Source organism: Falco peregrinus, chromosome 6 (assembly GCF_023634155.1).
Source record: "Falco peregrinus isolate bFalPer1 chromosome 6, bFalPer1.pri, whole genome shotgun sequence".
Lineage (NCBI taxonomy): Eukaryota > Metazoa > Chordata > Aves > Falconiformes > Falconidae > Falco > Falco peregrinus.
In genome coordinates, this window is record NC_073726.1 from 77,900,819 (window position 1) to 77,926,188 (window position 25,370).

Consider the following 25,370-nt stretch of genomic DNA (forward strand, 5'->3'; position numbering starts at 1 on the left):
TCCTTATATTTACAGTAAACCATTTAAATATAGATTTACTCTGTACCACTTTAATTCTATATAGAAAGAGACACAGAGCAAAATTTGACTGTATTTTTGAGACTTGCATTTTAAGCAAAAGCACTGAGTGACAGGCTAAGATTAAACTTCACCTGGAAAGGAAGAAGTGCCAGAAGAAATTACATTAGCTCGTTTAGAAGACTGGAGGAAAACTGTCATTTGCAGAATTTCCTGCTACCACTTTTCCCCACAAGCCTGCCACAACTCCCTCCAGGACAAGAAATGCTGCAGAAAGGATTCAGACCCCTGAACCACATACAGCTGCAGTGAGGTGGAAGGCACGATTCCTTCTGCATTGCTGCTCCTCAAAGCACATTTGGGGATCCATTTTGGCAAGGAACTTTCTGATCTTCCTCCATTCCTCCCATGTCCCAATCTCTTTTTTTTTTTTTTTCTCTTTTTTTTTGCAGGCCTTCTACCTTTCTGCATCTAAATGGTACAGCAGTCTGGAGTAGTTGCAGTCTGCCGTTGTGCCCCTCAACATTACCTGGCAGTCAGCTGTGGAGGGGTCTATGGGTTTCTTCTATTTTTCCCACCTCCTGTTTCCTTGAAAAGTTGTAGTTTTAGCCTCTGCTGCTGCTGCTGGCTTTTCCAAAACCTTTCATTTCCTTCAGCTGCCTTGTAATTCCTGATTTGGGTCTATTTCTTTATAACTATCCTGCACACCTCTGTCCTGACTTTCCAAGTGTTCCTACAGCAATTACTCTTGCCATTATATTTTATTTAATTGTACAGATTAAAAGAAAAAAAATCATTAGATAGCTGAACAGCATAAGGATTGTTAAAAAAAGTGAGAATAATTAGCAAATTATTATTCCTTTCTATGAAGGTAAAGCTTCTGGATAAGCAAACACATTTTATGTTCAGTTGAACAAGTATTTACCATCAGATCAAATACTTAATAGTAATGATAAGGAAATCTGGCTGCACAAATCCAATCAAAGCTGAAGAGAATCAGTCACAATAGTAATGTTGGTGACTACAGTTTCAACTATTAGTACTTTCATCTAGAAGAAAAAAGTGATAAAACTCTGACAAAAATGCATACAAGATTAAGTCATGTTAAATTGTATGATTAGGTCATTGTCCTGTGCTGAATGGCTCACGAAAGACAGTTTCTAAGTCTTCTTTAAAGGAAGAGGATTGGTGACAACCTTACAGGGAGAAGATACTGTAATCCTTCACACAAGTGAAGGCACACAGACAAATTGTGGATGTTACCCCAGGACCCCTGACCAAGCTTCAGTTATTCTCTTCCTGATTTTGAACTACATTAAATATTGGACAAGTCCAAGGGTGAAAAGGCACGGTCTGTCCTACTTGCCCAGTTCCCAGGAAAGCCAGGCCAGCAAAGCCAGAGGTACTAGCTTACTCTTTGGTAAAGGAGGTGGAGTTCAGCATCCCCCTTCACTAACGAGCCTCACACCTTTGGCACTCCACAGGCAAGCAGTTAGAAGGTGTCGTATGCTGTAAGCTGTAAAGAAAAACACAGCAAACTGACAGTATTTTTATAACCCTGCAAAGGTTAACTGGTGGTTTTATTTCTGCTTTTTTGAGTTATTCAGGCATATCAACATCAATTACCCTTCAGAGGAGTGTAAGGGTGCATTCTGCCCACTCCCCTAATGCCACTGTAACATAATGTTTTACAAACTTGAGGGTAGGAAGGCTCTGCAGAGGGATCTGGACAGGCTGGATTGATGGGCTGAGGCCAGCTGTATGAGGTTCAACAAGAAGTGCCTGGTCTGTGCCACCTGAGTCACAGCAACCCCATGCAATGCTACAGGCTTGGGGAAGAGTGGCTGGGAAGCTGCCTAGTAGAAAAGGACCTGGGGGTGCTGGCTGACAGCCGGCTGAACGTGAGCCAGCTGTGTGCCCAGGTGACCAAGAAGGCCGACACTATCCTGGCTTGTATCTGGAACAGCATGGCCAGCAGGACAAGGGGAGTGATTGTCCTCCTGTACTGGGCACTGGTGAGGCTGCACCTCAAATCCTGTGTTCAGTTCTGGGCCCCACACTGAAAGACACTGAGATGCTGGAGCGTGTCCAGAGATGGGCAGTGAAGCTGGTGAAGGGTCTGGAGAAAAAGTCCTATGAGGAGTGGCTGAGGAAACTGGGGTTGTGTAGTCTGGAGAGGAGGAGGCGGCTCAGGGGTGACCTCATTGCTCTCTACAGTTCCCTGAAAGGAGGCTGCAGCACGGTGGGTGTAGGTTTTTTCTCCCAGCTAACAAGTGACAGAACAAGAAGAAATGGCCTCAAGTTACACCAGGTGAGGTTTAGAATGGATATTACGAAACATTTTTTCACTGAAAGGGTGGCCAAGCATTGGGACAGGCTGCCCAGGGAGGTGGTGGAATCACCATCCCTGGAGGTATTTAACAAATGCATAGATGCAGTGCTTGGCAACATGGTTTAGCGGTGGACTTAGCAGTCCTTGGTTAATGGTTGGACTTGATGATCTTAAGGATGTTTTCCAACCTAAATGATACTATGATTCTATGATTCTATGAAATAAACAGACCTTATCCACTTCCAAGTTGGGCAGACAGCTTCTGCCCATTTCTATGGCTTTGCCTGGAATAACAAATCAGAACACAAGTATGCTTTTACATTTATCACTACCACACTATGCTATTACTGGTTGAGTATCCTATTCCACCTCTGAGGACAAGCCACTCTGTCCAGCTGTACGGTAGCTGCCTGGCTGCTTTAAATGGAGCCATGATCAGAGTAGCAGTTTCAAATATGCCAATAAGGAGGGTGGTGGCATTGGCACACCTGCCTAGCTACAGAATCAGGATCAAGTCAAAGAACAGTACACCACTGTAGATCACTTTAACTTCAGTGGCACCCCAAAATGCCTCACAACATACCCACCCAAATGCACCTGGGACATGTCATACCGCCCACACCATTTGCGACAGTGTGATGTATCAAAAACATCTATATGCAGCTGGCAGATATGATACACAGAGTCCTACATACTTCTGAAGTGGCAGTTGGAGACCAGGGGAGATTCCCCACAGTGCCTACAGTGGTGCTAGACACCCATTTTGTGATGCCCTTATCTATGACAGAAGCTCTACAATCTCCTGGGTGAGAAGCAACTGTGCTCCCAGGGCAAGGATTGATGAACATCTTGGTAGAAGTGTCAGGGAAATTAAAGCAGGAAGAACATGAAAATCTCCAGTTGGAATCCCACCTAGACAATGAGGTGGAAAACACCCTTTCCTTTGCAAAAGCTGCAGAAATCTTTAAAGACCACAAGTGATGTGGTTTCAGTCTGCATGTCACCTGAAAACACACATGCCCAGGCAGTTCCCAGTGACATAAGTAGTCTGTCACTTCAGTTCTGACAAGGAATCCCTTTTAATCACCCTTATTCACACAGAGCTCTCATCCTTGTTCATTCCAGGGTAGGCTTATTTCACTCAGCACAAGGCAGGGCAGAACAGGACTATTGCAGTGAAGCATGCCCCTTTTGACTGATCATAACGAGCAGCAGCGGGGCAGAGTTCCCAGGCAGTATTCCACCCAGCTGGTCTCTGCTGAGCTTGCAGTGTCCAAGAACATCACAGTGCAGCGATGCATATACCTGCTGCAGGTACATGATGATTTTTTATCCTTTGTACATTGCCAAAACTTGAGAAATGCATCATCCACAGTGTAATAAAAGAACAATGAAACCACAAAGACTAACTGTTCAATAGCTTCTGGTGCTATACAAATATCTTAAATGTGAGTTGTATACAGACAGCCAATGCAGAAGAAAAAGCAGCAGGTAGAATGAGTTTGTCCTGCCTAACAGTGACAAAACGCATGTTGCTGCATTAGCTGCAGGCAACATATAAGCCTCTTAGGTATCACATTGTAGTGTAAATCACAACAACCAAAGCCAATGTCCCAAAGGTATGTGCCACAGATGGCAGATTTGTATGGGAGGAAGGGTTGCAGCTTAACGTATTCCAAATAAGTGTATTATTAACAAGAAAATATTAAGAAAAACGGAAAATATTTTACGTGCTTTGTCCTCCCTCTTTCCCTCCCCTTCATTTCAAAGCAATTTTATTTCCTGCACATAACTGCAGAGAGATACCCACCTGGGGGTAAGATGATGTGTGGCTGAATGCAGCTACAGTGTTCGCAGGGGAAGGCTCTGTAGTAACAGCCTTCATCCTGTCGTATGGTGTAGAGCACACACCTCATGGGCCTATGCCGAGAAGGAGAGAAAGGAAGGCAACAGCTTGTCACCCCCTCACAGTCAGTGTATTTGTCCCTGCAACAGTAGCTGGTGACAACATACACAGTCCATGGTACATGGATGCTGAATCAGAGTAAAGACAGATCGGGACAAACTTTCTCAAGGGACTATGCAGGCCATTTTCAAAGGTTCAGTTCTGGTTTAACTCATGCATCAGCGCCCAGACAAAGGGCAGGCAGAGCATGCATTACTGTCATAACACTATTCAGCAGCACATCTTGCTTAAATCTAGGTAGACTAGGAAAATGTTATTGCCATCATGTCTCTTTTCCTGCCCAGTCTCAACTTTCAGCAAAGGATTTTGCTTTGAAATGTGAAAAGAAGGAAACGTACAGCTGGCTGCCAACAGTGTCACAGCTACAATCCCAAATCCATGACCTCACAAGCCTGTCCAAAGCACAACACGCAGTCAGATAAGCCATTAAAGCTGTGATGAGCACTAGGAATACCACAGATAATGCTACCTTAAAAAAGACACCTACAAAATTCAGTGGGAAGTCTTGGCAAGTAAGAACTATACAATTTCAATACATGCGTGTTATTGTGGATCTTCTCAGCACTGAGATGCTGTACCCAAATCAGCTAACTTAATATCAAAAGCCATCCAACATCAAATAATTGCATTGGAAATTTACAACATGATTAAAGCCACTGAAGTCAAATAAGAGCTACAGAAAGGTTCTCCTCTCCTTTTGGTGACCATTCTACACCCTGAAATGCTACTAGATGTCCGGAGGAGATTTCCTGGACACAAACACTGCAGGCTCCTTTGAAAGCAGAGCAAAAGTGAGCAAGAAAGAGAGCCGGGGACCCCAGGGGTTGCCATAGTCCCAGCATGATAAGAAGCCACACTGCGGTCCAAGAGTGGTTCAGAGGAAGCTGAGGCTCAGAAATCTCAAAGACAGTATACAATTAGCTTAGGTCATTCGCCCTGAAGTGTCATGCTGTAACTGTTAAGAATCTTATTCTTCACCTACCTATATCAGGTTCCTACCAGCTACCACTGTGGAGTTGCAAAGAGGGCTTAAGGACTCTTGAGTTAAGGCTTTGGTAATTCTTTAAGGTATGCCCACTCACTTCATACAATAGGTGTGTTGTTGGTTGACATTAGGCCCCCAAGTCCCAGCTGTGTCTTGCCAGTCCCAATTCATACATGTACTTTTTGACAACTGGGAGCAGCTGAAGTTTTCAAGACATAGTGCTACTACAGGATGACAATTTTATGTCTTTAAAGATGAGATCCTTTCTCATACAATAACCTACATAAGACCTGTTTAGCTTATCAGTAACTGAAACAGTCCTGAAGGATTTAACTTTACTTATGTGAGCAGATACATTGCTAAGACAGTATCTTTCTGGGAAAAGTACAGGAGAGAGAAAAATAGGTAACATCTTTCCTACCTTTCACAAGCCAGCTTTATTAATTTTCCCATGTGATTGCTTGTTGCAGGCAAAAAAGCTGTCTTTAATAGTTGCTGTCTGTTTTAACACTCTGCCCTTCTGCCTTTTAATTACTTCCTCAACAGTTCTGTTCTGAGCATATTTATTAGATTGATCTTCAATCTACTTGATTCTAAAATTGAAAGATTGTGCATGAAGACAAGCTGCTTATTTTTTGTAGTTTCAAACATTTGATACAGCAATAATGACCAAGATTGCTTCAATGACAAACAAGACATAGACATGGAAAAAGCTTCTTTGATGCAAAACAAAATGATAGGTTGCCAAGGCCCATCTTGTGCAAACATTTCTTATGTATAGCTTGCTTTATAGAAAAGAGAGAGAGAAGAAAAAGAACCCACCCCAGAAATTGACTGCTACTGCTCTGAAGTGTTTATTTTGCAAATGGAGACCTCCAAAGCGAAGGCTTAGTTTCTAAAGAGCCCAAGTTTCTACATCAGCTAAGGAGCCACCTTCATCCTTTAATATCTTCTCAGTTAACATGAGATGGTTAAGTTACCATGAAAGAAGTTAATGAAAGTCTTTCCATTGATTTTAAAAGTAAAAAATATATCTTATGATGTTTTCTCTCTTCCTGTATCCCAACTAAACCACTTCTATGCTTTTTCCCTTTGGAGGAATTGCCAGAATACCTTTCTTTCTTAGGCCCTATAAGAAAGTCCATAGATATGGACTATATAGTCTTCTCGCTGAAATACCACAACCTTCATCAATAAGCCATTAAAATAAATAACAATTGAATATTTTAAGACTTTTAAAGATAGAAAATAAATTAAATTAAAGGGTATGTAATGTGTCCCACTTGCACCTTTTACATCCATTATGGATTTACTATAAGCCATGAAAAGGAAAGTTAGAACAATTATTTTTGTTAAATTTTAGAGAATGTATTTCCATATAAGCAAAATGCAGAAATATTCAGCAGTCTTATTTTATAGATTTATTAAATGTGTTTTATAGTATTCCTTAAACTTGAAGATAATCTTAACATTTTAAAACTTATTCTAAAAATATGCTAATGAAAAGAGTTTTACTTTGATCTGAGCAGCACACAGAAGATTAACTCTAAGCCTCCCAAAAGGGATCAAAAGATTACAGTGCCTGGTGACTACCTCCTAAGGATCTCAGATGGACTCATCTGCTGAAGGCACCTGGTCTTCTGAGATATCTGCTCTCTTGCCTGAATGTAGTTACCAACTTTACCTGTCCCATCCAACTGATTATTCTATCATCCTGCCTATCAACATAGGCCTTGTATGAACGACCCTGAGAAAATGAAAAAGTAATTACGGGACAGGTGATGCAGGTAAACCCAAATGTTCTTTATATCATTCCTCCTTACTGAAGTTCAAGACTGAGGCAAAGGTTGGATGTATCCTGGAAATAAATGAATGATTACTTGTAGGATGTTATCTAAAAGACCATCTGCCCTGTCAGGGGCTTATTCGCAAAAAGCTCTCTTTATCTACTAGCTTTATAACCTAGTAGGGAAGCCTTAGACCAGAGAAGAAAAGAGCTGACATAAAAGTTCACAGGAAGGTATTAACCACAGCCACTTAGCTGGGGACCTAAAACTACTTGGAATAGGGCTATACGTTACAGAGTCATAGAAAAGACAAAAGCAGACAGAATGGATCAAGCATGCTGATTGTCAGTACATGAATATAAGAAATATGGTATAAAAAAAGGAACCTGGAAGTCCTTATGGTTCTTGGAAGATCCTGAAATCTTACAGTTCTTAAGCCTTATTTAGAGTTCTACTGATAAAAACCTATGAGAATGAGTGCTACAATGGTAGGATGCCTACTATATATCACCGACAGGGAAAACAGGATTTGGATTTGAAGCACTTGGAGATTTGGAGATTTTTTTCTAAGAAAAGAGAAAAAGAAGCAAAATCATCCAGGTAAAAGAGCTGGTTGTAATTGGTTGGGTAATGATTACAGTAGAAAACATGTTGTCCAGCAGATTAGCAGAATGTGTCAGTGACATCCTGTTGATGCTGCAAAATCTAGTGAATAGCAAGTCTTTCTAAATTTTATCCTAATTAACACAGAGAAACTGCTTGAAAAGGTGAAATACAGCTTAGGCAGGAACGATGATGGAATGACAGAGTTTATGACACCTGTAAAGGAAAGCAGGAGAACAGTGAAAAAAGTAGATTTCTACCTTCTCAAGAAAGTAAAGTCTCATAGAAAATGGGTCTAAAGGGAAAATAACTTAAGGAGAGCTGGCAGTGCATCAGTGAAACATGCCATCACAGTATAAGAGAGAAGCATGAGTATATATGACCAAAACCTGAAAGGCCACAACACAATGTGAGATTCAATATAAAAAATATCAAGAGCAATGAGAACTCATTCTATAAATGCTTCAGTAATATAAAAGGAATTGAGAAAGAATTTGGCTTTCTATTCAACAGAGAAAGAAAACTACCAACAGATTGCATTAAGGGGGTGAAGCACTTAAAGCCTCTTTTTGTATCAGTCTTCAATAAAGAGTCAATATAAGCAGGCTGCTTGAACAAGTAATACTAACAAAAAATAAGGAAAGAACAAATTACAGAATATTGCTGTGTATTCATATTGGTTCTTAAAGAACTGGCTAAAGTTGCCTCCCAAATTTATGCAGAAAAGCAAACACATGACCTAGCTTAAAAAAGACGGAAGGAGAAGAACTGGAAAGTTACTGACATATTTCTAAGAAATCTATTCCTGCTTTCAGGCAGTAATTACAGAGTCACAAAGAGTTCAAAGTCTGTTAAGAGACAGAAGGGCCACTAGGGATCCTTGAGATCTACCCTGATTTCAGGGAAGATAATAATTTAAATTATACTCCCCTCCTAACAGCATCACTTTTACCTTGGTTTCCTAGGGAAATAAGAATAATGCAATCATCCTTTTCATGCCCATCTGTCAGCCTTTCCCCTAAATTTGGAGTCCATCTACCAATTTCAGACAAACTTGAGAGTGGTGGGGTCTTCAGATACAGTGGTTACAAGTTTTGTGAAACTGACAGTCATGAAAAGGAGAGAAACTCTTCATCCTCCTGGTTGGGAAGGCAGGGACATTATCTTTTCTGTTTGTTAGCAGCTAGCCAAGCAATCAGCATATGTGCCTCTCTGGGCTAGCCATGCACTGTCTCTTTCCCAGCTGGCAGCTTGAAGTACTCAGTGAGAAGTATGTTCTTTTTCTACGTTCAAGTAATAAGCTACAAGTACTGTTACCAGCCGTGTGAGGCACCAAACCCTACTCCCTTGCATGTTTCTGTATCTCTGAGGTTGGGTTGCAAAGTTCTTCGTTCAGGCCTGACAAACCCAACCTAACCGTCTACTCTAACACAGCAGCTCTGGGTGCCAGAACGCTTGCTGAAGGTGTGGATAAAGCTCCAGATGGTGGCTCAGCAGAAGTTAGGGACAGAGATATTTATTAGTGAGGCCACTGATTAATCTTGAGTTTAGCGTACTGTGTCCTATTGACAGAACTGTATTGCACGTTGGTGAGTCATCTGTATTTTTTTAACTTGCCAGCTCTCTGCTTTGACAGTCTTTCAGTAGAAAAGGCATCGAACCTCAGTAAAAATAACTTTGGAGAATTTCTGAAGGATCTTTTGACCTCAAGAACAGGAAGGGCAAGCTCAACTTGCAGAAAACAAACAGGTTGATTTTTCGATTGAAGTACTGATCATATTCTGCTCTGGGGACAATCTTGGAATGTGCCTGCAGGAACACTCTTTTCCCCAAAAATATTACATAAAAGGATCCAGCCATAAGGACTTAGATATTTCCTAGTGTCTCACAAAAGTAAATTAGGAAAGAATTTCAGACAGAGGCAGTTTGCTAAAGTCCTGAAGATTAAGATGAAGGCCATTGTGGAATAGAATCTTTCACAGGTAGAGACATCTTAATTACAGGTGGAAGGATGTGGAATTATCAAGATTCCACCTGTTGCAGACCATTGGTCCAAAAATCACCACTTTGGTAAGAAAGAGGCCAGGCTTGCTTTCCTAGAGACGTCATGTAATATTTCTTTTCCATTACCAGTCAGAGCCACACAGCACCCCTTACACAAGGAAAGAAGTTATAACAAGTTTCATTTTAGGAGTTTTAGGAGGAGGGACAGAAACCTTGAACTCCAGGCTAGAAGGCTTAGAAGGTGTTGGTACCAGAATTGGCTTGAGCACCACAGAACATCACTGTGACAAGAGGAACTGAAGGGAAGATGTAAACCACTGCTTACACTTACAGAAGGAGCAACTCATCTGACATAGTTCCAAGACAGGAGCTGAACATATAAAGGTTCTGTTTTAAACTTGTCAGAATGCCTAAATCAACAGTTCTTGTCAATGTCGTAAACAAAAAGTCAGGCTTCGTATGTTTGCAGCATGGTCCCAGCTTTCTGCATAAGTGATTGACTCACTTCTGTGCAGTCTTGACACAGTAAAATGACTCAGACCATGTGCCTGAGAACTTGTCTCACATGGACTGGTGGCAGGTAGCCCAGTAACACTTCCAAATATTTGACATCTTCCCAGTAGCTAGCAACTGACCGCACTGTATAAAGCAGCTCAAAGGCCTCGTAGCCAACAGTCACCTTGGTAAGAAGGTAAAGGAGATTGTGGTCTTTTTTAAAATATCCCAGAAAGCTTGTATCATTCCCAGACCTGACTAGGAGAAACAGAAGGATGTCCCAGTGCCTGAGGGGCCTTCAGAAGATGGATAGCATGCTCCTCCTCTGCTTTGTCTTTCTACAGCAGAGCTTGGCAAAGAGTGGTAAGTGAATTCTGGTGAGTGCAAGCTGTCCTTCGGCAGGGTCCTTCAGCAGGCACTTGATTCCTCATATTGCCAATTCCAATGCCAAATATCCACTGCCAATTTCTCTACATTCATGACAGAAACATGAAGGTCCTGGTGGACCCATAAACAATTTTGTGAGACCTGTGCTGCAGGTTGCATTAGGAGTGGCACTGAAATCGTTATTAAGGGTCAGAGCTCAGGGGCCACTGTTTATACCTGTGTTTAGTGTCCCTGCAACATTCAGCCTCCTTTGAAAAGTGTGTGGAGATCCTGTGTCAAGGCTCTGGGACAACAGAACAGAGACAACAGAGACGGGTTTTTAGAGCCATAGGAATAAGCTGCCAGTTCTGATGTGTGAATGCACAGACAAGGCAATCCCAGGAGCCGGTCTGGAGGGGATACAAATGGGGACTTAAGAAACACAAAAAGGTCAGATCGTTGAAGAGGAAGCAAAGAAGTCTGAGGAGAATCTGGGGCAAGACAGGACATACTCCCGTCCTGAGAGGTATTGACAGAAATGTGAGCTTTGCATAGGGCATTCTGTTTTATGTAATACCAGCCTGAAAATGCAGAAGGATAGGCAGTGATCGTGGCTGTATTAGAGTAAAGCATTATCTGGATTCAAGTGAAAGGAAATACATGTGTCTCGGGCTTGACTGTACATGTAGATTATCATGCAAATAGAAGAAAAATATTTCTAAGAGAAGCTCATCCCATTGCAAGGGAAAGTTCATTGTGTGTGTCCCACCCCACCCCTTCCAGATTATGTAGGTGTTTACATATATTCAAAAATAAAAAGTGAGGAGAAGCAACAGGTCATACATCTTTGCAACCTGGATGCCAGTATCAATGATGCTGGTTCAGTTGGAGGCTGTAGCTATGGCCTGCGCTAGTCACAGCCGTCAGATGTGCCAAAGTTCCTGATCCTCTGAGAATGTTCAGATCCAATTCCTGAATAATGAGCCATACTGATTCTACAAAGGATCACAAGCTTACTCTTCAGACATTATCTAGAGGGCAAACCCCCAATTTTTGAATGAAGCAGTGAGATATAAACCTCGCGGACCCTGTAAAGTGAGCTCAACGGTTTTTACCTGAATCCTAGAGCCTTTGATGAATGATTCATGTGTGGCTGCTCTCCTGATGTAATACTTTGAGTGTTGTACAGTTCTGAATGTATCTCTGCAAAATGAGAGTCAGCCCAGGACAGTACTTAGTATTAGAAAAACAGTATGTATCCTCAGTCCATCTGAAAGTCTCCATTCTATACATATTTTTTCTTTACATTAAACAGAAAATTGTCTGTAATAACAGTACCTTTTTGAAAGCTCTGTTTGCCTTTTTTCTTCTCTTTGTTGTTTTTCTTTTGATATATGTGAGCTGATACCATTTATGTCACCAGAAAGAACAGCAACTTTAAAGTTATCCAAAAGCATCTTATAAAAGATTATATCAGAAGAGTTATTCTTGTATTTATAGCATAACCCGGATAAAATAAGAATTTAAAATAATTTGAGAGGTTGAGAACAATGTATAATACAAATGTCTTAAGGCAAAGATGATCAAAGTAACACATTTCCTTCCCACGTACAGTTAGGGACATTATTCAGAAGGTTGTCCTTAGGTGCTGGAAACTATCCTTCCCAGGCTCTTTCTGTAGCCTACAGAGAAAGCAGGAACCTAAGTTAAGCACTGTATCATTGCCTGGAAGAGCTCCATTGACTTTAGAAGGAGCCTAAGGACATAAGCCTCCCTCACCTACAGTTACCCTCTGTCAATACCCTGCGTAATGAACACTTGAATGATATGGTGGACACTTGGAAGAAACTTAGCTTACTCGACATTGACCTTTCAAATTCAGCTGCACTGGTGGAAGAGGGAGCTAAGATCACAGCCAATGCACAACTAAATCTGTCAGAAATCATCAATGAAAGCCCTTGTTTACCTTAATGTGTTGCCTGGCATATCAACATGACATGAAATCACTAGCGGCCTAAGTTAACACTCCTGGATGTGAACCTTTGCAGCCCAGGAACAGACACACTGTTCAGCCCCTTCTGTTATTCTGAGGGTAACTTCCAGTGAAGAGGTCGAGTTGGTAGTTCCCTGGGCCTGTGAAATTACCCTCTGAAATCATTCCCATATAAATTAGCGGAGCTCATGAATCAGAACTCTTGTCATCACTGCGTCGCTGCTTCATTGAGCTGTTCAGCCTTCCAGGTTTTCATTCATGTTCATAAACCTTTGGGGCATTCCTGGATGAAAGCAGAAGGCTCCTGTCCATGTGCTGGGGATGCATGGAATTTTCTGCACTCCACTTACTGCAACCAAGTGCCTGTTCTATTTAGAATGACACTAAAAAAATACCCGTGGTAAAAGATACTCGTAACTTAACATGTCAAGTGCCTCAATGCCTTCCTTCTGAAAAAAAGGGGGAAAAAAAAAAAAAAGAAAAAGAAAAAGAAAGAAATCAGAGCTTTCATTTCTTTTGAGAAGTCTAATCCACACCATATACACTGCAGGGGAGAAAGTGTCAGGGGGGTGAGAGAGAGGGGAAAGAGTCTCCATTTTCTAGTAATTGTGAAGCTCTGCTCAGCTAAAACAAGTGTAGCCTTCACAGAGAAAATGGCTGTCAACACTACAGAGCAACATCTGCTTTGTGAGTCTAATCCATAAAAGGCTTCCAAATGCCCTTAAAAATTGTTCCCTCTTTTCCTCAGTCTGAATGTCATCTCACAGGAAGCCATCTGGGACAAGCATGCCAGCTATTCTGCTGTAGCGATAGCAGTATTGTCCTCAAGTGCCTCAGGATGAGTCACATCAATGCAAAAGTCCAATTATAGTAGAAGCCCCCCAAAGCAGAAGTATCATTTCAAATAAATAAGACTGATGTAGCTGAACCACTGGAATTCAGAACGTAATTCAGTCACTTCATCACCTTTTGCTCAAAACCCCTGCATCCCTTAAAGCACCCATGCTAAATCCCCAATCTGGTTATGACATTCCCAGCACAGATGTGGTAGTCTTAAGCCCAGTGTGTATGCATTTAGAGGAGTCAATTACTTTTCTTTTTTTTTTTTTTCCTTATTATTTTAAAATACAGCCTTTTTAAACCTGGCATTTCTTACCACTTTAGAGCAGCGAATGAACAGTGCCATCCACTGTTTCTCTGCATAATCCACAACATTTTCCTAGGATAGTCTTAAATAAGATTTAGTATACAAGTTAATGAAACAAAGAAATACAGATTGGTAAAAAGATGCAAGTCAAAACATATTTTAAGGAGTCAGGATAAATCACAGAATGACAACTCTAAAAGCAGATTACAACAAAGGATTTTTTTTAAAATATCTCCTACCTGTGGATGAGCCATTCTGACTTAATTATCTATGTTGTTACTCATTTATCCTGAAACCAAATACTGCTCCAACCAAGTAGGCCATCTGTTGCATTGTTGAGTACAAATTCCCCTTCATCTTATTATAAGAATTACATTTCTTCCTCAGTGCGGTCACCAGCTCTCTAAAGCATGACCCTGATGAATGACACTGCTAAGAACAGGTGCTTTTAGGAATATTTACTACAGATGAATTAATAATATGGTGTGAATAAGACCCAGTTTTCACGGACTGAACATGGCCAATGCGAGACTATATGTCCCTGAATGTCTTTGACAATGGAATCCAAACCTTATCTTTTAGATGTATACTTTACATACTATTCCTATAAAAGATTCCAAACTCATCCCATCTGTGGTGTCGCACAGCTTGCTTTGATAAGCACAGATATCTGCACTTTTCAACAATGCCACAGTTCAATAATGCAAACATGTGTATGTGCTTGGTGTTCACCATAACAGAAATCCTAGAGGTATTATACCTGCTTCTTCCTGCTTTGCTAGAGCACAGTCTCAGTGTTCTGCGTTTGGCTAGACTGATCTCACAAGGCTTATCTTGCATCCTTTTAAAATAAAAGCAAAACAACCATTGACCACAATGATGAATGAATTAAACCTTAACAGTTTTCCTCTCATTACCTTACTCTATATTATTTTCTTACAGGGAATGTTTAGAATTTCAAGTAAAGACCACTTTCCAATTCAAAGTGCCTGTAATTCCTGACTTTTCCTATAGTACAGATCTCTCATTGACACAAATAATGGTAGAAACATTATTTAGAAAATCGTATAACTGCTAGGTCCCAGGTAATTCAAAGGATAATTACTTGTTCATGATCAATGACCACTAATTATATACTACACAACACAAAGCTATAAAAGTGACAGATGATGAAAGCATATGGTTATAACACACTGTGCTGGGAACATGACTTTTATGAACCCGATGCATAGCACCCGAAGTTTTCTCTAAGACATTTAAAGAAAGGAAAATGCATACAGTAGAATTGGTCTTACTGATCACACTCATGCTCATTCATATTTCAGGATCAAAGATTATTTTCCAACAGCCGTTTCCTATTGATGCTGTTGTGTTTGCTCCTCACACACAATGATCAGCAGGACACTGGGTTGTAAGGGTCAGACTGGAACTGATTTCTTTGATTTTCCTATTATGTTTTCAAAGGTAGGAAATAATTCCACATCTTTCTGAAAGTCACTGGCTGTAAGCAGAGAAAACTAGAGCTCTTGAGAGAGTAGATTAGACCTGATTATAACCTGACTGAAATGTTATTGCAATAAAATGCCCAATACAATTCTCTCTTCTTTGGACACAGATATTTTGACCCCATGCTCCTCATGCTTGAAGCTCTTTTGACTCTCCACTTTGGGGATCCTGCTTGTATTGAAAATGAGATTTCATGTTGACAGTATTAAATTTCAATTCCTTTTTCTTTAAAACAATAGTCTACTGAGGAAAGACATAACATTAATCTAATAAACTGTGTATTACATTGTGTTTGGAAATACTAAATAATGTTCAATAATGTCCTGGATCTCCAGCAGATCAGTTGTTGCTTTGTTGAAGAGGCTTGTCTCACCTTTGAAATGCTGAAATAATGTCAAACACAAGTTTCCAACATGGAATTGTTATGAAATTAAATAAGGCTTTTAGAAGCTGATCACATGAGGAATGGGGCATCTCTTCCACCGACCTTTTCTATATGTGTAAGGGAGACCAAAATACTTAATGCCTCTGGCTATAGCTGTCAAATTAAAAGACAGGAAGAAAGATACGGTACGAAAAGAAATTACATTAAATCTGTTCATAACTCACACATCATCAACTTACTTCATAAACCATTGATCTGACAAAGAGGGACAACACAGCTGTACAACTTTTCTTAGATGACTTGTGTTAATACTGCCAGTACATTAGGATCATAGGACTTGCAAAGTCTTATGAAAATCTTTCCAATTTTCTGCGATTTTATCTGAAAGGATGTCCTCCACCTAACAATCAAATCAATTAATAATGCAGGAAAGAAAAAACAGCAGCCCTGAGGTTAAACTATGATACCATTACCACATGAAAAATTGTACTAAAATGACAAACCTAATGTTGGAAGACCAACACTTACTGAAAATGAACTATGTTATCACTTACAGTATTGCAAGCTAGAACAAGAAGAACAGGCTATTTTATTTTGTTTGTTCCATTAAGCTATTCATGGACCATCAAATTTAAAACAAAGTTATGTTCACTAAAAGCATTTCAAAGCATGATGCAACATCAGGCCCAAAATGTACCCTGGAAAATGTTCTCAAAACTAACTGAAAAGTGACTGCAAGAAAGTGCATACCTCACTTCATAGGTCTGCTTCTTTAAGTGACTGAAGAGGCATGTCTACTGACTGATAACAACATCGAGCTTTTGCTGGCTGTTTCTCCCCTCAGTCTTGTAAAACAAAATCCACTAAGACTGAATGAATTGCAAGTGGCACTCAACTTACTCAGGGCATAATTTCAAGACAATGGGCTTGCACGGGGGAAAATAATGACAAAATCTGGCTTACTGAACCTGCTTTAGAATCTGTCTGTTACACTAGCAGTTAGAATAAAAGTGTTCTTCACTTGTAAATTGAGTACATGAAAAACAGAAGGTTCTGAGAAGAAAAACAGGATCATATTTCAACAGAAAGTCTCAGCATAACTGTAGATCTGACCAAACACTGTACTATGCAAAATTTCATAGAATCACAGAATCATTTATGTTGGAAAAAACCTTTAAGATCATCAAGTCCAACCATTAACCCAGGACTGCCAAGTCCACCACTAAACCATATCCCTAAGCACCACATCTATGCGTTTTTTAAACACCTCCAGGGATGGTGATTCCACCACCTCCCTGGGCAGCCAGTTCCAATGCTTTGCCACACTTTCCGTGAAGAAATTTTTCCTAATATACAATCTATACCTCCCCTGGTGCAGCTTGATCCCATTTTTTCTTGTCCTGTTGCTCATTATCTGGGAGAAAAGACCTACCCCCACCTTGCTACAGCCTCCTTTCAGGGAACTGTAGAGACCAATAAGGTCCCCCCTGAGTCTTCTTCTCCAGACTAAACAACCCGAGTTCCCCTAGCTGCTCCTCATAAGAATTGTGCTCCAGACCCTGCTCCAGATTTCCAGGTGGAAGGAAGGAGGCTGAGATGCCCCTTGGGCTGTCTTAGCTGGCTGGGGACCTAGATTGGTGCCAGGTTCTGTTTCTGCCCATTGCTGCTTTTAAGATTCCTCTGACTGAATTATTTCCTACAGGAATGATAAAAATGAAGAGATTTCTTGAAAAAGGTGTCTTCTTTTATTTGTACAACCCATAATTTGCCTTTTATACAGATGAGCCATTGATGGAGCTGGCATCACCACTCAGGACACAAAACAAAAGACACTTGGGCTTCCTTGCAGCAGCTTTTCATCAAGACCTGGGTACAAACCCAGCCACAGAATCCAGACATACTCTTCCAGGCAGAATTACTCTCCAAGTGTGAAACCACAGCTACCAGGGTCATGTGTGGCTATGGTGCCATCCCTAGTGGTATTTCATGCCAAGATGAAAATGTTCTATGACTTTAAACATTTCCTTTACCTGTCTTCCCTCATGCTAGCATTTACTTCATTTGGAATGCTTATTTTTTATGACAAAAATGGCTAGTTATCTATCCACATCTCTAATTAGAGTCTAACCAGCTTAAATTGTAAATCCCACTTAGTGTGCACATCAGTTGCACATGTAGGCACTGTTTACAGCATTTACGTTTCCCCCAGCATGCTAATTTTGCAGCCACTTAAGTTTGCCCCAGAATTTCAGCCTGACCATTATTCTACTCAAAACCAGATGGAAGGGACTTGAGCTGCTGCATCAAATGTTGCTATTGTTGGAACCATCAGAGTGGAAAGTAGTCTGTTTCAGCTCCTAACATCAAAGCATTTCAAAGCAATGCACACCATTCAGGGCTGTTCAATGGGACCTTCTTTTTGTGCATCTAGTATCTCTCTTGACACTACTGTGCTCCTTTGATATCTCTCAAAAACACTACCCAGACTACCTAAGACAAAGCTAAATAGTCAGTTGACGTACTAATGCCAACATAAAAGAGAGTTGATATCGAAAATTAGGAACAGCTTCTTAATATTAGGAAGAATATTTGCAAACTGCAATTCAGGTTATTTCTTGGAATGATTTGGTAAGAAAAAAAGTATTGACTTATTTCTGTAAAAGGAAACAGACATACTGCACAGAACTATTGACTGTGGGTTTCAGCATATAACCCCTCTATACCTTTGGTGAATGGTTCTAAAGGAAAATACCATAAGATGACTGCAAATTCAGAAGGTGTCAAAGCTGTACCCAGGAATATATGCATTGCCTGTGTAGTATATAGCATATATTTTGAACCAATGTATATTATAAAGAATAATAGATAAAACAAGAAACAGCAAAATATCAGCAAAACAGATCTGACAACTGAAAGCTAAGAAGTACGACTACTATTCCTCCTCTGCTGTACACACATGCATGAGCTAGTGATTCTGCTGTAGTTTTCAAAAACTTCTAGTAACCGTGAGATTGCTTTCCAACTGATGCTTCAGAAAAAAAGTCTAGAAGTGCTGATCATGATTATTCCATTACTGGAATGAATGTGAACATACTAACTTAGATAAAAACTGTATGCAGAGCATAACATTTTACCAAAACATAATCCAGCATTTTGCCACAGCCATTATAAAAGAGGTCATGATTAAAGAATTAAAAGTAAACACTTACTACTGATTCTTTTTATTCAAACAAGTCTACAGATTTGTGGTAGTCAAGGTATCCCATCTGTTCTGGATCAATTATATCATTTAGCTTTGGGAAGTCTTTATGTTTCATTTGAAATACCAAGTTATGTAAAACATGACGAAGATAATTTCTTGTGATCTTTCCATCTTGTTTCTAGGACAAAAAAAAGAAAGAATGCATAAAACCCAACAAACATTTACTAAAGCGATGCTGATTCCATCATGTCATTCTACACTGCTAGATCATTCTGACCTACAATAACTGAGAGCTCTGTAGCTGTTTCAATAGCCTGTATACACTCCAGCTGCCAGTGAACATACAACAGGAATATTCACTGGATGGAAGACTAAATCTACAGGAATGAAACTGCAGTGACTTTTCCATGACCTTGGGAATAGATTATTTAGTTTGCTGGTAAACTGTGCCACAAGTGAACGGATATGTAAACTTGCCTTGCCCAGACCAGCTCACATTCTGCTCAGTTTATCAGCTGCATTTCATTCCTTACCTGGTCTGGAATCAATGTTTACACAAAGTTGTGTCTGACTGAATACTTGCTGGATCTAAGTGAACTTGACTCAGTTGAGACAAGTCGAATCTTAAGTTGCTGCTACCATGCACCTTAACCATTGCCTTAAGTTCAAACAAGAGTCCGTCAAGTGATACTTGTTATTAGATCCTAATATACCTCTCAGCATATTCATAGACAGCACAAGAGCCTAAATTTATCAGTGTTCACTCATCTGTGGCAGGATTTTCTTCATGATTAGCTTCAGCACAAAACCCAAAACTCAACTAATTTTATGTTTGAGCACAGCTTTTTCTAGGGCTGTAGTTTTCAGATACTGTTCATGGCCACAGCAGTCCATAATGCCAGAGTATATGCAAACACATGGGTCATTACAGAGATTTCAGTTAAAGATGCAATTATAAGTACATGGTGAGCCTTGAGAAATTCTGACAGTGATAGCGGTGTGTTAATCTGAGGCGTACTGTTGTTGGATCTCCTCTTCTTTTCTCATGTTTGTTTTGCATCTTTTTATGTATCCTTTAAACCAGCAATGCTGTTAGGCTGGGTCTACTGGAATTCTTGATCTGGTTATTGAGGGTAAATCAGCTCTCGGGGAGAATCTTTATCCAGGGCCTGACACCCAGTCACATTGTCATGCCAATGGTTACTCATTTGGACTCTAAGGACTCTAGGCAATGGAAATAGAAATGTCCTCACGCAACAGAATCAGGATACTGTTACTTTGCTATGCTTAAGGCATAGTTCTTCTCTCAGTTCCCATGGAAAGTAATAGCCATAATTTCTGTAGGTGAGTTTTAAACATGGGTTTGTACCAATTGTTTTCTATGACTGTCTACTGCATTTCATAGTTTTAAATTTGTCCCTGAACTTTTTTTTTTAAATTGTTTCTTCATTTTCTCTAAAGAAACCTGAGGAAAGATAATGGGGGGAAAGAAGAAAGAGTAGAATAAAGGCTTTGGAACAATAACAGAGAAATTAGGATTAAATATTTCCTTCAGTGATTCAGTTTTCCTGGCTAAGCACTAAACAAATATCTTTCTGTTCATAAAATTCACCCTAAGAAAATTCTGTTTCCCTTTAGTCCCCCACAGAGATCCAGGGTGGCAGTAATAATATAGAGGATGAGCAATTACTTACTTCATCAGTTGGTCTGGGAAATACTTTAAAGTTTGGCAATCAAAAGATAATGGTCTTGTGAAACTACTATCTGGTATTTGAATTTTCTTTAGAGACTGCTGTCACTGTATTAAATCATATGGAACAAAACCTGATAATATACCTACTTCCCCCAGTAAATAAGTTAGGGAATCTGGTACTGAAGCTACAAAGATAGCTTGTACTTCACAAGAAACAATTGTGCAGAATGACTAGGTCTTACCCATGAAGATGAAATATCTGTTAAGATAAAAATAAATTACATTTTGTTCAAACCTTAGATAATATGGGAAAGTTAAGATATACTACATCAGGATTTATTAATCAGAGTGCATTTGCTTATTTGGCCACCTTGCAAGTTCAATTTTATTTATTCAAAAGGATTTAATGTTATTGCCCAGATTATTATCTAAGTCAGTCCAGCATCAGTAATGTAACTGGGGACGTACTGGTCTATTCCAACCAAAAAAAAAAAATGTTATTTATAAATATAAGCCATTTTTACATGTATTTCTTTCATTGTGAGAGCCTCCACATGCTGGGGTTTAAACAGTTCTTTCTTCAGCCTGTCTTTCCACCAACCCCAATACCTCTGCCTTTGTTAACAATTTCATTCAGTAATGCTCCAGTTCAGTATATGAATTAAAATAATGTCGTAAAGTGCCTTACTGAATCACGGCCTGAACGCTGTAGGCGTTATTATTATCTACTGCAGTGTATGAAACTGATTTCTTTTCCTATAAATTGCTAGGTGAATTCTTTCTTTTTTGTGGTCATATATATATGTATATAGATGAAATACTGCAGAGCTAAAAAGAACTGGGTTTATGTAATCATATTAGAAAGGAATTGTGATACATCATCTATATAAAACCATCTAATAAAAAATGCCAATAGTACTTCCGAAGATATGCCCAGTGCTCCTTTTGCTTGTGTCAACCAGACTGAGAGCTTTAATTTTTTCAGTCTATTATTTGCTCATTCAATTCTGAAATACAGAGTCTACAATTTAAGAAGTGCAATATGTAGCAAATCAAAGTAATAAAAAAACTAGCTTGTCCACTAAAAGGATGATCACACAATCCAGTGTATGGGACATACGTATCATGACATTCCATCAAAACTGACAGAAAGGCATTTTAGCATAGTTCTGTAAATTGTGAGGGCCACAGAACTGGTAAGGACAGACAGTTCTTATCAAAAGATCATACTCCAGAGCTAAACACAGAAAGGCAATCCAAAGTCTACAAAATGTCAGATGAAGGTAGTTTTGAAACTGGAGTGAACTATGCAACAGTAGGCTCAAGTTGTCAGTGTAACACCTGAGTTACAGCTACCTGCCAGATGACAAACTGCAAACACAAACCTTTTACAAATACACGATAGCGTGCGCTGTTTATATTATATAATACAAGCTTATAATCATTACTACATAGTTCTGATTCTCATTAACTGTATCTATCACACTGATCTTATCCCTTCATCAAATGAGATTCACCTTCTCTGTAATTTCTCCTGTGTGCCCAGGGACCATGGGGATTTGTATTCATTGCTAAGCAGTGTATTTGGATGTACACGCTTCCCTTCTCCAAAATGCTGTATCTCAGACTAAGGTGTAGCTTTATCCTGCAAATATTAATGGCTATCTTTAATTTAAATGTCAAACACAACCGATTGGTCTCCTTCAACATGTAATGTTAAAGAGGTATTCATGTTCTGTAGTATTAAGATATAATAGTAAACCCACTATGTTCCTTTAAACATTTAATAATGCTGGGAACACTCTAAAGTTTACCTGATGCCATGTTTCAGAACAGGAGAGAAAACGGTTTAGTTTCTCTTATGAATCTGATGGGTTTAATAATTTGATTTAGAAGACTTTTCAATACTACTTGATTTCGTTGCCCTGAAGTGAACTATCTCCTTTTAAAAGAGACTAAAATAAAAGAAAATAAATAATGCAGGTGAAAGATTACAACTTGATACTGCGATTCTAAATTTGCAGGAGATGCAACAATATGACTCTGAAAGTCATAAAAAATACAATGTCACATCTTCAAATGACACAAATGCCAATGCTCTAGGTGACTGGGACACTGCCTGTGATCAAGAACAAGAACTATCACACAATGCACTCTATATAGTGGAATGTATAAAAATAACATACATATATAATTAATTTTAAAAAAATTCAACTAATTTATACTGAATATTTCACACATTATTTGTAATGTCTTTTTGTTTCTGTGTTTCAGAATATATGGAGAAACTGAAAACATTCTAGGAGGCTAGAGATGTTTTCTTTTTAATTCTTTAGTGTTGAAGCACTTGTATAACTATTTTTTTTCTAGGATCCAAGTTTTAAAAGTAAACCACAAAATACTGAGGACACACAAAAGAACATCAAAGGGTGCTTCACTCATCCTTTTATAAAACATCAATCTGATACAACATTTTAAAGTCAAATTTGTGGTATAGTTTCAGGGAACATATTTCTAGCTTGTACATTAGAAAGCACTGCTACTTGGTTGGGATTTTGTTTTCAGGATATAGATTAACAACCAGGGACCAGTAGCATTTTAGAGTCCAACACATTGAGAACAATTCAGAAAAAAAACATCAGTTGGAAGAAAAAGGGAGCAGGCAGCTGGTTGTGGGCTGAGCAGTGATGTGATGAAGAATCAGAAGCATGCTGCATGAACCTATTAAAAACTTTTAGATAAGAACATGAATGTATTTAAGTCCTGGAACAGAAGACATTCAAGTTCAAATCTATTTCTATCTCCTGAAAAAAAAAAAAAAAGAGCAAGAAACTTACTTTTGTTAACTCTAAGACATGAGGAAATGTCTTACCTGTTTTACATGGATTTTTCACAATAGCTGAAAACTCACTCACACAGTTACATAACTATTTAGGAATGTTACAGATTCACATGCTTAGACATTAATAATGAGCTCACTGGTGAGATCACTGCTCTGTTGAACTATCACATACAGCAGCTGAGCAGAATAGTATTTGCTAAATATTATGATGCAGATATTAGTGTGAAAAGGAAATAAGACATCCAAGAATATTTTTCTTGTGTTGATCACATGAGACTGAACATTTTTCATAGCATTCCTTCTTCATTAAATGTCAAAGCCTGTAGGTATGGCATTTTGTCCTACCAATAAGGAAATCAGCTTTTCTGGGAGCTACCACACTTCATGTTCGACCGGTAGACGAGAGGAGGTGATCCACTTGAGCCTAGAGACAGCCCTGAGCAGGAGGAAGAGTGGGGAGAGGGAATGCAGAGCCAGGTTCAGAGATGAACCTGGATAATGAACCTCTATAATCAGAATATAATACCCAACACTGACATAACCAATGGTACCAGTCACCATAGGGATGTCAACAACAGCACACTAACACATCTGGATCCTTCTCGTGGAGGCAGCAGCTAACAGGGCTGTCCAGCACTCTGGCACAGGCAAAATAGGCATTAGGGCCCTGCCTGCACTGCCGTCCTGGGGCAGCCTGCGGCCCGAGGCAATAGTATACCTTACTTATGACCAGTGGCATGCCGTTTTGACTAAGAAATGAGAACACTATGGATGCAAATGGCAGATATCAAACAAGCGTGATAGATAACAGAGCCAGATAACAGAAATATTCAAATAGAATTGTAGGTAATAACCCATTCTCCAGTAGGTCTGTTGCTAACAAGGTCTTGCTGGGGCTGATTTTTCACCCTGTGCTATACATCCTTTTTATGCACACACGTATATATACATGTCTCTGTGTGTGTGTGTACAGAGTAAACACAGCTCTCTCTCTCTATATATATATATAGATGCATATATATACACAGGCACATGCACATATGTACAAATAACCTGGAAAAAAAAAACACAAAACTTTAAAACATTAGATGACCACAGATAACAAAGACAAACGGAATGGTAAAATGATGAAGAGAACAAATCACTGATACAATATGACTGGGAAGAATAAGCACAAAAATAAGCTTTTTAATGAAGTCCTACAATGAGAAATGGAGAAAATATGCCAGAATAGAAGAGGAATCTTAATTATAAGGAGCAGTTACTCTTAAAGATTTGCAGGTCATAATATATAATCGAAGCATAAATAAAATGCCAGTATGATGTTAAGCACAAGGCAATCCTTGGATTTAGAAGCAGGGGAACACTTAGCTGAGAAGTTATATATATTATTTTTTTGTTGGTATCAGTGTAACTTCTATGAAAGCACCAATTCTCATTTCTGTCATAACATTTCATGAAATATACAGAAAAGCTAGCAGAGGTTCAAAGGCAGCCACAGGGATGATTAAAGAACTGGCCAACATGATTTCCAGTGAAATTGTAGGAGGCCAATAATTTTTGTTTATCAGAGAGGTTGTTACAGATTATTTAGTCCCCAGTTGCACATATCTATGTTAAAGAAACTTGAAAAACAGACTCCGTGTGCTGCTGTAACAGAAAACAAAGACTGGCAACTACCAGATTACTTTGAAGCAGATATGAGACACAAATGTTTAGCTGTAAGAGTAATTAACCAAGACAACACCTAAAAATAATTGCTCTTACTTCATCAAGCATAAGGAATGCCTGCTTTAAAGAGGGATAAGCATCTTGGATGTTTCCGTGCAGCTTCTAAAGAACAGTGTCACTTCATCTCTAGCTGGATTTACTCTGCAAGAGGGAAAAAGACAAACTTTGCAACACTTTCATGTCTCAGCCTTTTGCTCGCTATTTTCTTCTCAGAGCAGAAAGAATAAATCACCTCATTAAGAATCAGGGTTTGATAGGATTCAAAATATGAGACAAACCATTGCCAAAAGATTTTTTTTAACTGAGTTTAAACAA

At 39.3% G+C, this 25,370-nt stretch overlaps 1 long non-coding RNA gene across 3 annotated transcripts in view; it reads right to left on the reverse strand.

The window, feature by feature from the left end:
• Positions 1–25,370, reverse strand: part of LOC114012716 (uncharacterized) — a 79,011-nt gene that overhangs the window by 41,392 nt on the left and 12,249 nt on the right. The window contains exon 1 of one of the 3 annotated variants that reach the window (XR_008747969.1): positions 1,433–1,533. The exons of the other annotated variants lie outside the window; for them this stretch is intronic. This is a non-coding gene — a long non-coding RNA (uncharacterized LOC114012716). Of the gene's footprint in view, positions 1–1,432; positions 1,534–25,370 lie in introns of those variants that run through there. 3 annotated transcript variants of the gene reach the window in all.